Source organism: Cornus florida, unplaced genomic scaffold (genome assembly GCF_030987335.1).
Source record: "Cornus florida cultivar Cherokee Brave unplaced genomic scaffold, ASM3098733v1 CherokeeBrave_3.0.0_Hap2_Chr03, whole genome shotgun sequence".
Classification (NCBI taxonomy): domain Eukaryota; kingdom Viridiplantae; phylum Streptophyta; class Magnoliopsida; order Cornales; family Cornaceae; genus Cornus; species Cornus florida.
The window spans coordinates 56,048,543-56,061,226 of NW_026775573.1; the positions used below are offsets into that span (position 1 = coordinate 56,048,543).

At 33.4% G+C, this 12,684-nt stretch overlaps 1 long non-coding RNA gene across 1 annotated transcript; it reads right to left on the reverse strand.

The window, feature by feature from the left end:
* Window positions 1-813: 813 nt before the first annotated feature.
* Window positions 814-1,269, reverse strand: LOC132298805 (uncharacterized). The gene is made up of 2 exons (XR_009479962.1): window positions 1,191-1,269; window positions 814-996 (listed from the first exon to the last, which is right to left on the reverse strand). It is a non-coding gene; the product is annotated as an uncharacterized LOC132298805 (long non-coding RNA).
* Between the last annotated feature and the right edge of the window lie 11,415 nt (window positions 1,270-12,684).

Below are 12,684 nucleotides of genomic sequence, written 5' to 3' on the forward strand. Positions count from 1 at the left end.
TGCCACTAAGCTATTCGATAGGTTTTTTTTAGATATTGTATCGGACCAATAAAATTTGATTTGTATATATATCCAACATGTAATTTTCTATAAATGTAATCCTCTGTTGTTGGAAATGTTTTAAAATAAATTTAAAAATATATTTATATATACTAATTAAAGTATAAATATTTTTGATTTAGATCACATTGAGTAACAAAGTTTTAAATGCTTTCACATCTTTATGCATGTATTTGGATCGTTCATGTATCAACAAAGAAGATGTTTTTACATTATTATATTTTTAGGTTAAATTTATTTGAACGTAAAATATTTTTTTTATTTTTTGGTATTTGGTTGTAAAATATTTACGAAGAAAAAAATATTGAAGTTTAACAAAAATAATTTATCCATCAATTTTCGACAAGTTATTCTACATGTCCTGCCCGATCAACTCGAACTCAATATCGTCGTAGACCTTTGCCAAACACCAATAAAGTAAAAATAAAAGAATATTTTACCTGAAATTTTTTTTTTTTTTTCAAAAAGAATATTTTATATTGAAACAAACGGGGCCTAAGTTTAGAAATTTTCTCTTCTATTTCTATAGTTAGGCATTCTAAAAAGTATAGGATCTAATAGTGTGTCGTGCAAATGCATTGTGATTGAATTAAGTCGAGATTTGGTTGAATCTCAAAGATAGAACTGTCTCGGAGATAATAAAAGACCATTGTAGAATGATCAAATCACTAAACCGATTGAAACACATGTTTCTGATGATTACTGCATTTCCCAACACAACATAAAAACAATCTTAATGCTCAAATGCTGAAAAGGAAGCCAATTCTTTTGGATTCAATACTTTTGATGTCAAGCAGATGGAAACTGAAGATGTTGATAACCAAGAAATTTGCTTCACGTTTTTGACTTTGTGACTCAACTTTTGCAGCCTCGACGAACATATAAGGCGCTCTAATCCCACACGTGTATTTTCCAGTATCATAAACATCAAAATTTCTGAAAATCGACAAACAATTTAAAATCACTCAAAAACTCAAATTATAATCTGAAAAACAGAAACAAAACTACATTCAAATGTCGGTCAATTAGACCCTAAAGCTGGTGGTCTCAGAAGCCAGTAGTGTACACCATTCAAATAAGACACATCTGTAAACAATTCGAGAAGAGAGAAAACTGACTCGGGAAATTACCTGACTGCCCCAAATGGGCTCTGCAACCATCTCTCAGCAAAGATACTTCAACAACCCAGCTTCTGTATAAAGTAGTTCTCTACGAAATCCAGGAAAGAACATTTCAACCCATTTCCCGCTGAGATACTATTACTGCTGCAATCAGAATCTCTTCAAACAAAAAATAAAATAAAATGCAACACACGAAAGTTGCTTACAGCATCAATAACTCAAGTGATATAAATGCCTCAAAGAAGTTGCATTCAGTATCCTGGTGATAACAATGTCTAAATTAGCACAGAGAATGACAAAATTAACCAAAACTCAGCAGAACTAGCTCTAGTTTTCCAAACGGTTAAGACCTAGTGTATAACCAGTTCCAGAGTGCCTTAGACAACACTGTTACAAAATATTTTCCCAGACTTTCTGGCAAAGCTACTCTCAGAGAAATTGTTCATGTCTATCAATCAATCATATGGATACTTCATTCAGAGTGCGGGAAGTGGGGTGGAAGTCCATTTCAGAAGCATTCTTATATTTGATTCTGTATGGACCAATTATCCAGCAAAATGGGGTCACCTATCGCAGATTGATGCTTCATACTTGTATTACATCACAATGTACTGAGTCAACTACATCCCTTCCTGCTGGAATATTAACCCAAACCCGGCAAAGGCAAATTCTTAATTTTAGAATATGTTACATCCACAAAGATTTGAAGATCATAACAACAACAACAACTACTACTACTACTAAAAAGCTAAAAACTTCGGAATTGTGCTATAACTTGCCATGTGTTCTAAGTCGATCATTATCATGCCTTGAGAAGCTAGAAGCCTGGAACCTACATACCAACCCTCCATCCAATCCAATCTCCTCGGTGACCTTTCTTCATTAAGAAACATACATATTACTCCTAAACAAAGATGAAATACACTTGGACAATCTATAGATCACAAAATATAGTAAGAATCACGTAATGACATTCGTTAAGGGCTATCAACCAGGCTGGATTGACAAAGAACTCATGCTATAAAAGACAACTTAATTCGACTAGGCCTTATTTCAAATTATTTCAGGTATATAAGTATATTATGCGAATCATGTTTCATGTTTCATCATCATGCACTAACTAATTTTGCAGTGTAAAAATTAAGAAACTTAGATACTGTTTTTTTAATTAATTTACATTCCATATACTCAGTTTTAAATCTTCAAATTTTCAATCCTTTTTATTCTAGAGCATTTCTCCACATTTCTAGTTTTATTGCTAAGTTTTCTTTAAGGGTCCGTTTGGTTAGCAAGAACTAGCTAGAAAGGAAAAGAAAAGGAAAATTTTTAAAAATTTTATACGTTTGGTTAGATGGAAAGTGTAAACTTTCGGGAAAGTAGGATTTTCGCATATTGTGAATTTTTCCTAAAAATTTTCCCGTACAAAACATGCGAAAATTTACTTTTTCGCAAAACTTAGCCACTTTGTATTTTAGTTTCCTCTTGTACCCTGTCGGTGGTTTATCCCCCCACTCTTTTTCACTTTCTCCTTGTTTCTCTCCACTCTTCAATTTCACCACAAACGTCATGCAGAGGTAGATTTCCTTTTGTAAATTGGTGTAATCCTAATTTAATTATTGATATTTCTATATATGCATATAAAATTAATTTTTTATTATAATTATTTTGGGTTCCATAATTAATAATGATTGAGATCCAGTGATATACACACAGGTTTTCAATTTGATTGGAAATTTAGGATTAGTGTTGGTGTTGTAGGCCATTGGGATTCTTAGTTTGATTGGAAACTTATGACTATTTTTAAATTGTTAGTAGTGTGTCCTTAAAGATACAATTTAGATATTAATAGAAATAATTATATTAGTATTTTTAATAATATATTATTTTACTTTCCGTTTTTTATTTTTTTAGTTTTTTGTTAAAAATAGATATAAATAAGATTAGGTATAAGGGTGATTCGGCAAACACAATTTTATTTATTTTTAAAAACATTAAATTTTTAAGGGTAATTTTGGTAGTAGAATCATTTTCTTTTCATTTTCATCATATCCAAACTAACAAAATAATATTTTAACATAACTTGAAAAAATTTCTACCTAAACAAATGTATATGGAAAACTTGATTTTTTTTCTTTACTTCCTTTCTTTCACTTTTCATCCTAAATTTTCTATCTGACCAAATGTACCCTGAAGGTTTTCGAAAACATCGGCAATTTAAAGGTGCTCCCTTTAAAGTCTAGAACAACTTAAAGGTGCTCCCTCTCTCTAGAGACTAGAACACACGATCTCTCTGTCTTTTCATAAGTTCAACCAACTGAAACAATCTTTTAAAAAACTCACCCTAGAAGTGGCAGACATATGTCCAGAGTGTCCATGATGAGTCATGACACCTTTCTGGAAGAGTCTATGCTTCTTAGGTTAGAATTGTAAATCTATGGCTTTCCTTTTAAGAAACAAACTAGCTAGATTTGTGGACTTGGTTTTTACTAATTTTTTCTGGACAACGATATGGGTCCTCTTGTGAACAAAGATGGAGTACTTAATGGGCCCTCAAACCAAACATATACGGTATACGTCCATGGGCTGAGCTTACATTAAATTTGATCATACAGGTCTAGAACATAATGGGCTTTAAATATGGACTAAATCTATATATGCCTTCAACAAGATTGTTCACAAGCTTAATGAGCCGATCTTGGCATAGTTTGACCTCAGCTGATTTATAAAACAAACTTGAACTGGGTCCATTTACTTGACGAACAAACACAACCCGAGTCAGAGCTGTTCATGAACAACTCGATTTATTTGTAGCCCTATCTAAAAGAGCGAGTAGGGATAACTATGTCATTTTGGTTAAAAGGAGGACATACAACTCAGTTAATTTGCAGTCCGGTCTAAAACGTCGAGTAGGGATAATTATGTCATTTTGGTTAAAAGGAGGACAATTTCAGCATTTAAGAAGTTCTTTAACAAACCGTCATTATTGACCATATATCTTGCATGGATGAAATCACCAACTGCACGAAGTTAAAGAACTTCATCAAATATCATAAGCCTAGAAACAACAATCAAGTTCTTAAGAGTAAGTTGGTAAGGTGCTGGTTTACTGCCATTTTGTGGTGTATTTGGGCTGAGAGGAACAGAAGAAGTCATGGTGGTAGTGCATTGAGTCCACACCAATTGGCAATGGAGGCAGGCTTTGAAGGATTGAATGCTGTTAGTATGACAATCTCTGAAATTGGAGCTTTGTTCCGAGTTTTTAGGCTTTCTGACTTTCTGTAAAGCTGCCTTAGCATTTATGCTTTGGCACTATCAGTTATTTTGTTCTATCTCTTTCACGTTGAGGTTTTGGGGTATGCGGCAAAATGATTTATTTACTGTTTTCAAGTGATCTCTAAAGCAAATGACTCTATTGTACCATATTGTTTATATTTATAAAAATTTCCACATTCAAGAAGAAAAAAAAAATCAAGTTATTTGCCACGTGCACATCTACTTTTTATCTTCCATCATCCTAATTAACAAAAGCATACTCTAAATATTTATTTGATGTACTGCTTTATCTGTTGCATCATGTATTGGATTGTGTGGTTTAATACACCGGTATAGGACGGTGGCATTTTAGGGACGGATTAACCAAAGAAGTTAAGTCTTACCTATTTTGTACAAGGAAATGGATTAACTAAAAATATTAAGTCCTACTTATATTTAAGTCAGATCAACTGAACAAGTTGAATGACTATTCGGATTACTTATAGATGGATAGGATGGATTATATATATATGATTATGGTGCCATGATATGAGCTTGAGTCTCAGGATCATGGTTAGGGTGCGTATATCGCCTAGGATGGATAATTGGACAAAGTAAACATTATGTACCTTGGTAGGTCTAGGTATACATGCCCACTTTATGTGCGATTTGCATGTTACTTTCTATTCAGGTTGAGACAGACCTATGGACTAGTGAGCGTCCTATAGTGTGTATCTATATATATATATTTAGACTATTAGTTATTGTTGGATTGACTAGGATGCATACGTTGTATTGGGTCTCTGCTTAGATTATAATAGAGTAGAACTTGTTTGTGGGCCTGACCCACCATTATTTTTCAAGTGTTCGTCAAGAGTAAGGATTTTTCATGCTGAGCAGGGATCATCTACTTCATTCTTCCGGATTGTCTTCATATGTGTTTCCTTTATGATTTAGTATTTTGCTATAAACCGTTGATTATTTCAGTTTTGGTTTTTCAGGGGTCCACTTAGTATGAATTCCCGAGTTGTATATTTGGAGGATTACTTGTATCAGAAGAATTTATTAATGAAAATTTATTCTGAGGATTAATGGATTATCATTTTAGTTTTCTTTCAGATATTTATTTATTTATCTATTTTGTACTCTCTGTTCGAATATTGCCAATTTGTTTTTGATATCCTCGGGTATTCGGGCGTGGGCCTGGCCAACCCGCATCCGGAAATCCAGGGGTATCACAGTTGGTATCAGAGCACTCCAGGTTCAAGTGTCCTTAGGAGTGTCTTTCGTTTTATGACTTCCGCGTTGCGTCTCTTAAAACTTAGAGCCTATATTAGGATTCGTTGTACTTTATTTACGGTTCATTAGGAGGAGCTACTGTCAATTATATTCCGTAGTTACGAAATGGTTGACACTAGGAAGATGATGGGGTCCAAAGAAAAAGCGATAAAGACCCAAATGATTAAAGGAGTACGTTATCGATTCTTTCCTAGAAGGCAGAATTAGAGATCGAAGGTTTAGTTTTAGTTGCCGCTACTTTAAGATATAAGCCAAGGAATGATTTAAGGGTGTGTTTTAGGTCACCGCATATCAGGACCAACACGACTTTAATTATTTTCAAAATGGAGAAAAGCGAAGAGGAGGAGTCCGAAGAGGATCCAAATGGAGGAGATTTCAGAGTATCCAAGAAAAAGGGTACTAAATCTTAAAGATGAATGATCGTGCGAATGTGATCTTATTTGCTAGTAGTATAACGAATGTTATTTGTAGAATTGGTATTGATCAATCTAAATATAATTAAACTGTATTATTATCTCTAAAAGAGATGTATAAGAAGTACTCTTCAGGAATTTGGGGATCGGATGGCGTTCTTATCAGAATGAAGTAATGACTTTATATCACATTCAGAAAAGCATTGGTATTAGGTTGTGATGTTCTATTCACTTTATAAAGCCAAGATAAACAGTTTACTTTCCGCATATAGGGAGGATGAGGATTAAGCCCTTGGTTTTTGCTTAGACAAACATATGTTGCTTTTCAGCTATGATTAAAGGATCTGTTTCGAGGTTGGATGATTACCTACGAAACTATAAAAGGAAATTGTGAAACAATCTGGTAAGGTTAATGTCAGAGGAGACTTTCTTTCCTAGAAAGAACGATGTCTTAATAATGATTAAATTTTTGTGTTATTGTGATTGTCATACGTATTTTATTTTCGTTAACTATTCGGGATTCTAGTATGCAGTTTAGTTAGGGACACAAGTATGTGATTAGCCAAATATTGTTTTTAATAACATGGAGTATAGCGCTATTTACGCTAGGATTTTGAGCATGTGGTCATATGATTTGGTAGATATACATAATTCTAGTCAATCTATCGGACTTTATCATGCATCATTATGGTATGTTATTTGGGATGGGATAGTTAAACCATCACTACGCGTCAAATATTCTAGTACGATTAGTTTGATATCTTTTACGCTAGGTTTGGATTTGTATCATATTACAACGCCATGATAATGGTGGTTGTTAATATTTCGATATTCGTGAGGTTATGGTAAATAAAGATCACTGTAACGCTACGATATTTTATTAAAGGTGTCGGAGTTGCAAAACATCTTCTTGAAAATTCTAGAAGTTGTCACCAAGTCAGAAGGAGGATTTCATACTGGTTTAGGTACCTATTGGAATGATGCCATGTAAGGATAGCTGACTGAATAAATCTTTATCAGTCTGTTCTTAATCAAGAATCTTATTCACGGGGGTGTATCATTAGGAGGAGTTGTCGGTGTTACACATGGAGGAGGAAACAAAGTCTCTTCACTTGCACAAATAATATGGAGAATTTTTTTTTTAGGTCACAGTTCGCAACAAATAGTTGTTGTTAAGAAATTGATAACTACTTGGGGGATAGAAAGATTTCATATTTTTTTGAAGTTAGACTGGAAGTCTAATAGATACTTACTTATGTTAAAGAAGTAGGGTGTGTCAAAAACATGAAGGTGAGACCAAACACTTATATAAGGAAGAGGTGCACGGTATATGTGGAAAAGTCATAGCTAGTTGACTTTCGATGAATAGAATTACTGGTTGATTTTCATTATCGGTAAGTTTATCACGGATCAGCGGTTCAGGGATTCAGTTGCAGAGTTAGCTTTTGACGATGCTCCAAATTAAACAATGGGTGTAGACGAAAGCTGGTGGTATTAGACTAACGGTACTTTCTGTAGACAAATTAGGAGGATACAAGGACTGAGGTTCACAACTCTTAGTTCTTTACTAATCCTGGTAGAAACATGATACGTTGCGGTATGAAGCAGATGTTTAGAGGACATGCAGGAGAAGGGACAAAGTAATTTTGTCTCCAATTCTAATATTTATTAGATATTCAAGATAGACCATCAGAGATCACTAGATCCTTGTAGCCATTTCCTATATTGATGTGGAAATGACAGAGTATTTTTCATGGATTTAGTTGAGGGATTGTTGATTTTACATAAGGGTCAGGATTCTGGTTTGGATGTTGGTTGACTGATAAATTAAATCAGCTTAATTTTATTTATTTTGAACTAGTAGGATATCAGTTTATACGAATAGAATGGATCACGAGACGACTTAGATGGATAGACGTGGTATTTTACACTTTACATTAAGTTTCGTCTGGTGGAAGTAAATATGGAAGTGGAAGCTCTTAACAACTGATATGGTAATTAAACCTTCCGGTAATTGTTGAGAAATTAGTTGAACTTATAACATGTATAATAATGACACTTGCTATTACCAAAAAAATTAAAGAGGTCAACTTTAAATATCGGAGCTGACCTTAGTGGAGGTGTTACCTTACTTAGATAGAATTCAAGGTACTGGAGGACGATTAACAGTTCTGTAAATGATGTCGGAGTGAATGAGATGTAACATTCATAAATTTTTTTTTTCTCAATGCACTCAGATGATTATAAGGTACATCAAGACATCGAATGTCAGTTCTAGTGAACAGGTTTGGGTGGAGACATGTACATAATTGTCTATAAGAGTCGAAAGGTGAAAAATTGATAATTGGATGTCATTGGAGATTTTTGCCACTTCCTATCTCAACTTAGGAATAGGATTAATCAGGATTGGATGGTCGGTAGGAATTATTGACATTTAATTAGAATTTTGATTCGATGTAGGTTAAAGAATGGTGGATTGAACCGGTTCTCTTATGGATATTGTTCAAGTAGTGTTCATTTTGGAGCTTCATATCAGTTCTAGATCGCACTAATAGTAATGTTATAGTATGTGGATGTCCATTATCGCACTGATAGTAGTCTTATGGATTGGATGGTCGGTAGGAATTATCGACATTTCTTTGACTTTTCACGGATTGTGTTTAGCAATTGAGGCAGTAGCCTATAGATTAGCGTTACTAATTTATTAGCACTAGATGCATAGGAATTTTGTGCGTATATCCTATGAAACTTGGGAGAATAGGGATCGTTACCCTTAACTTAATATTGCGTAAGATTGAGTCATTGTTAGATACAACCTAGGAGTTGTACATTTATTGTGTTTCTTACATATAGGAACCTTGTCTATTGTTGGATGTATTAGAATTTAGTGGAGCCCATACACAGAGGCTGAGTCCACACGAGAACGGAAATGAATTTTTAAATAAAATAATTCAAAGTTTCGTGAATTCTGAGGATGGAATTCCTTTTGTTAGGGAGGAAGAACGTAATACCCCTAGTTTTCAAAAGGATATAAAAGGGATTTAATTATTTATTTTATTGTATTTTATGTGCTTATGTGATTATGTGCTTATGTGGCTACATGATTATATACTTATTTGTCTTAATTACTTATGTGATTTATTTGATTTAATTGGGTGCTTGTGTGGTATATTAATTAGGTATTTACTTGCTTAAATGATGTGTGAATTAATTGTTAGGATTAAATGATATAATTGTTTTATGTTTTATTATATTTTGTTTTAATTTTTTTAAAGGAATTGGTTTTGGATAGTAGTAATGAACCAATTAGTTGGGTCACATGGACTACTTGGATGTGATGATTTAATGGGTACGAATATTACCCATGGATGGTTGTACATATATATATGGGTACGTATGTATAGGAGGATAATTTATTAGTATTATCATTATTGTTAAATAAGTCATATTAATGATAATATTTTAATATTCATTAAATATATATATATATATCTAGCTTGTATTATACATGTATATGTATAAATCACGTTAGTTTTGTAGCTTATATATATGTATTATTTATTTTATTTTATTTTGTTATTTATTTTCCTTATATGCAAACTTAGGTTTTAATTAGGACTAGGGTTACATGGCCTATATTTATACTATTATATAGTTTGAGAGAGGCTGAGATTTTATTTACGTGATACATAAATATATTATGGAGGCAAGAAAGAGAGCTTTGCAGAGAGCTTTAAAGACGAGGGTTTCAGCCAAGAGGGCTGAACCAATGAGGAAGAAAGAAGGAGGGTGCGAGTGGGTTAGGACCAGACTTACAGAGGATGACGACGGCATCCAGAGGCTGCCGGTGTTAAGGTTTTGGCCGGAGAAGAAAGAGTGGGGTTTATTCAAACCCTTAAGGCAAGTTTTGCTTTTACTCTTTCCCTTAGATTTGTGTTCTATACATGCTTAGGACAATTCCAAGATTAATCAGATATTAATTGGATCTTTCTTACATGCTTAATTGGAATTCAAATCGAATTTATATGTTTCTGTGTGTAATGACTTGATCTCAATCATACTTGTAAGAGTACTTGTTTTGATTTGTGTTGTTGATGCAAAATATTTTCAATTAATTGTCTGGGATTGTTTGGGACATGGAACAGATGTTTAGAACCTTTAACAGTGATAATTAGAATGATCGGAGGACGCCGGGGATGAAGAAGAAGGAGTAGAACAGGTCGAGAGCCGACTCCTAAGGGCATAGAGCTAGCTCCCAATTAAATTTTTACGACTCTTAGAGGAGAGAGCTAGCACCCTCAAGCCGAGAGCATGCTCTTTTAGTTGAGAGCATGCTCCATTAGTTTGGAAGCTTGCTCCATTAGTTTAAGAGCTTGCTCCATTAGTTTGAAAGCTTGCTCTATTAGGTTGAGAGCTTGCTCCATTGAGAACAGAGCTTGCTCTCTCAAAACGAGAGCATGCTTCATCGCTGGGAACTTGTAGATTTTGGTTTTTAAAGGTTTTGTTTGACTATTAGGATAGTTCTAATAATGTTTAATTCAGTTTGGACGATTTATATGATTTAAATAAATTGGATTAATAACCGGAATGCATAATCTATGACTATATGTTATGGACTTGAAAAATATGAAATTTTAAATCAATTTGCATATTTTTAACTAAGGATTTCATTGCTTAATATTATTTAGTAATTTAAATGGATGAAAATTGGAATTAAACTAATTTAATCAATTAATTGGATTTAAATAGTTTAATTACGCCCTGGAGGCTAAAACAATCTATTTGAGATGCATGTTAATTTATTATTGTAAAAATTAAATGCATGCTACTTAGAGTTGTTATTTTGTTTAATTATATGCAAGGATATATATATGATTTTTATCATGTATTTTAGATTATTTGATGTACTACTTTATCTGTTGCATCATATATTGGATTGTGTGGTTTAATGCACCGGTATAGGACGGTAACATTTTAGGGATGGATTAACCAAAGAGGTTAAGTCCTACCTATTTTGTATAAGGGAATGGATTAACTAAAAATTTTAAGTTCGACTTATATTTAAGTCAGATCAACTGAACAAATTGAATGACTATCTGGATTACTTATAGATGGATAGGATGGATTTTATGTATATGATTATGGTGCCATGATATGAGCTTGAGTCTCAGGATCATGGTTAGGGTGCGTATATCGCCTAGGATGGATAACTGGACATAGTAGACATTTTGTACCCTGGTAGGTCTAGGTATACATGCCCACTTTATGTGCAATTTGTATGGTCTCTGCTTGGATTATAGTAGAGTAAAACTTATTTATGGGCCTGACCCACCATTATTTTTTAGGTGTTCGTCAGGAGTAAAGATTTTTCATGCTGAGCACGGATCATCTACTTCATTCTTCCAGATTGTCTTCATAGGAGTTTCCTTTATGATTTAGTATTTTGTTATAGACCATTGATTATTTCACTTTTGGTTTTCCAGGGGTCCACTTAGTATGGATTCCCGAGTTGTATATTTAGAGGATTACTTGTAGCAGAAGATTTATTAACGAAAATTTATTCTGAGGATTATTGGATTATCATTTTAGTTTTATTTCAGATATTTATTTATCTATTTTGTACTCTGTGTTTGAATATTACCGATTAATTTTTGATATCCTCGGGTATTCGGGCATGGGCCTGGCCAACCCGCTTCCAGAAATCCGGGGGTATTACACCTATTAAAAGAGTTAATTTGGCAAAACTTGCCTAACTTCTTTTCGACAATACTTAGGATAAGACTTGTCTATTTTTTTTTTTTTTTTTTTTTTTGGAATAAATTCAGTCATCCTCTCTAATTTCCTTATTATCATTTTCAGATTTTGTAATTATAGACTATTTTGCATTTGTGATTAAACCACGCTAGCGGTCAGTAGGGATGACCTACTCACCGGTGAGTAGGTAAGTTTTGTCCTTTTAATTATCAAATCAAAGATGGTACCATCTTTGATTTGGTAAGTTAATCCTGTCGTAAACAATGAAGTTATGTATCTCTTCTCCTTTTAAAGTGCAAGGGTAAAGAGTTGAGATATCCAATAAGAAAAAATTGTGAACTATTAATGTCATATTAATAAAATTGTTTGGCTTGGCTGCCTGAGAATTAAGTATCACCTATGAAATACATAACTATGTAATATCTTTGCGCTTAACTCTCTTGTTATGTTTTGATAGTGTTGGTAAAATATATGCTTCATGTGACATTTAAGACATAACTAACCGTATACTAATATGCTATAAGTTGTAGTATGCTAAAAATAATTAATTAAATATTCAACTAGATATTTAATTAAACATACAAATTAAAACAATTAAATAATAATAAATAAAGAACCTGGACCAAGGCTAGTATTGGATATTATGTCCTCAAGACAGATTCACCCCGCTATAGTGCTAACGGACTCGGTGGCGTTTATCTCCCAGGATACAACGGTCTATATCCACCAGTAGTAGCACTACAAACTTATGGATACGGTGAACCTCCTTCGTATAATACTCACTC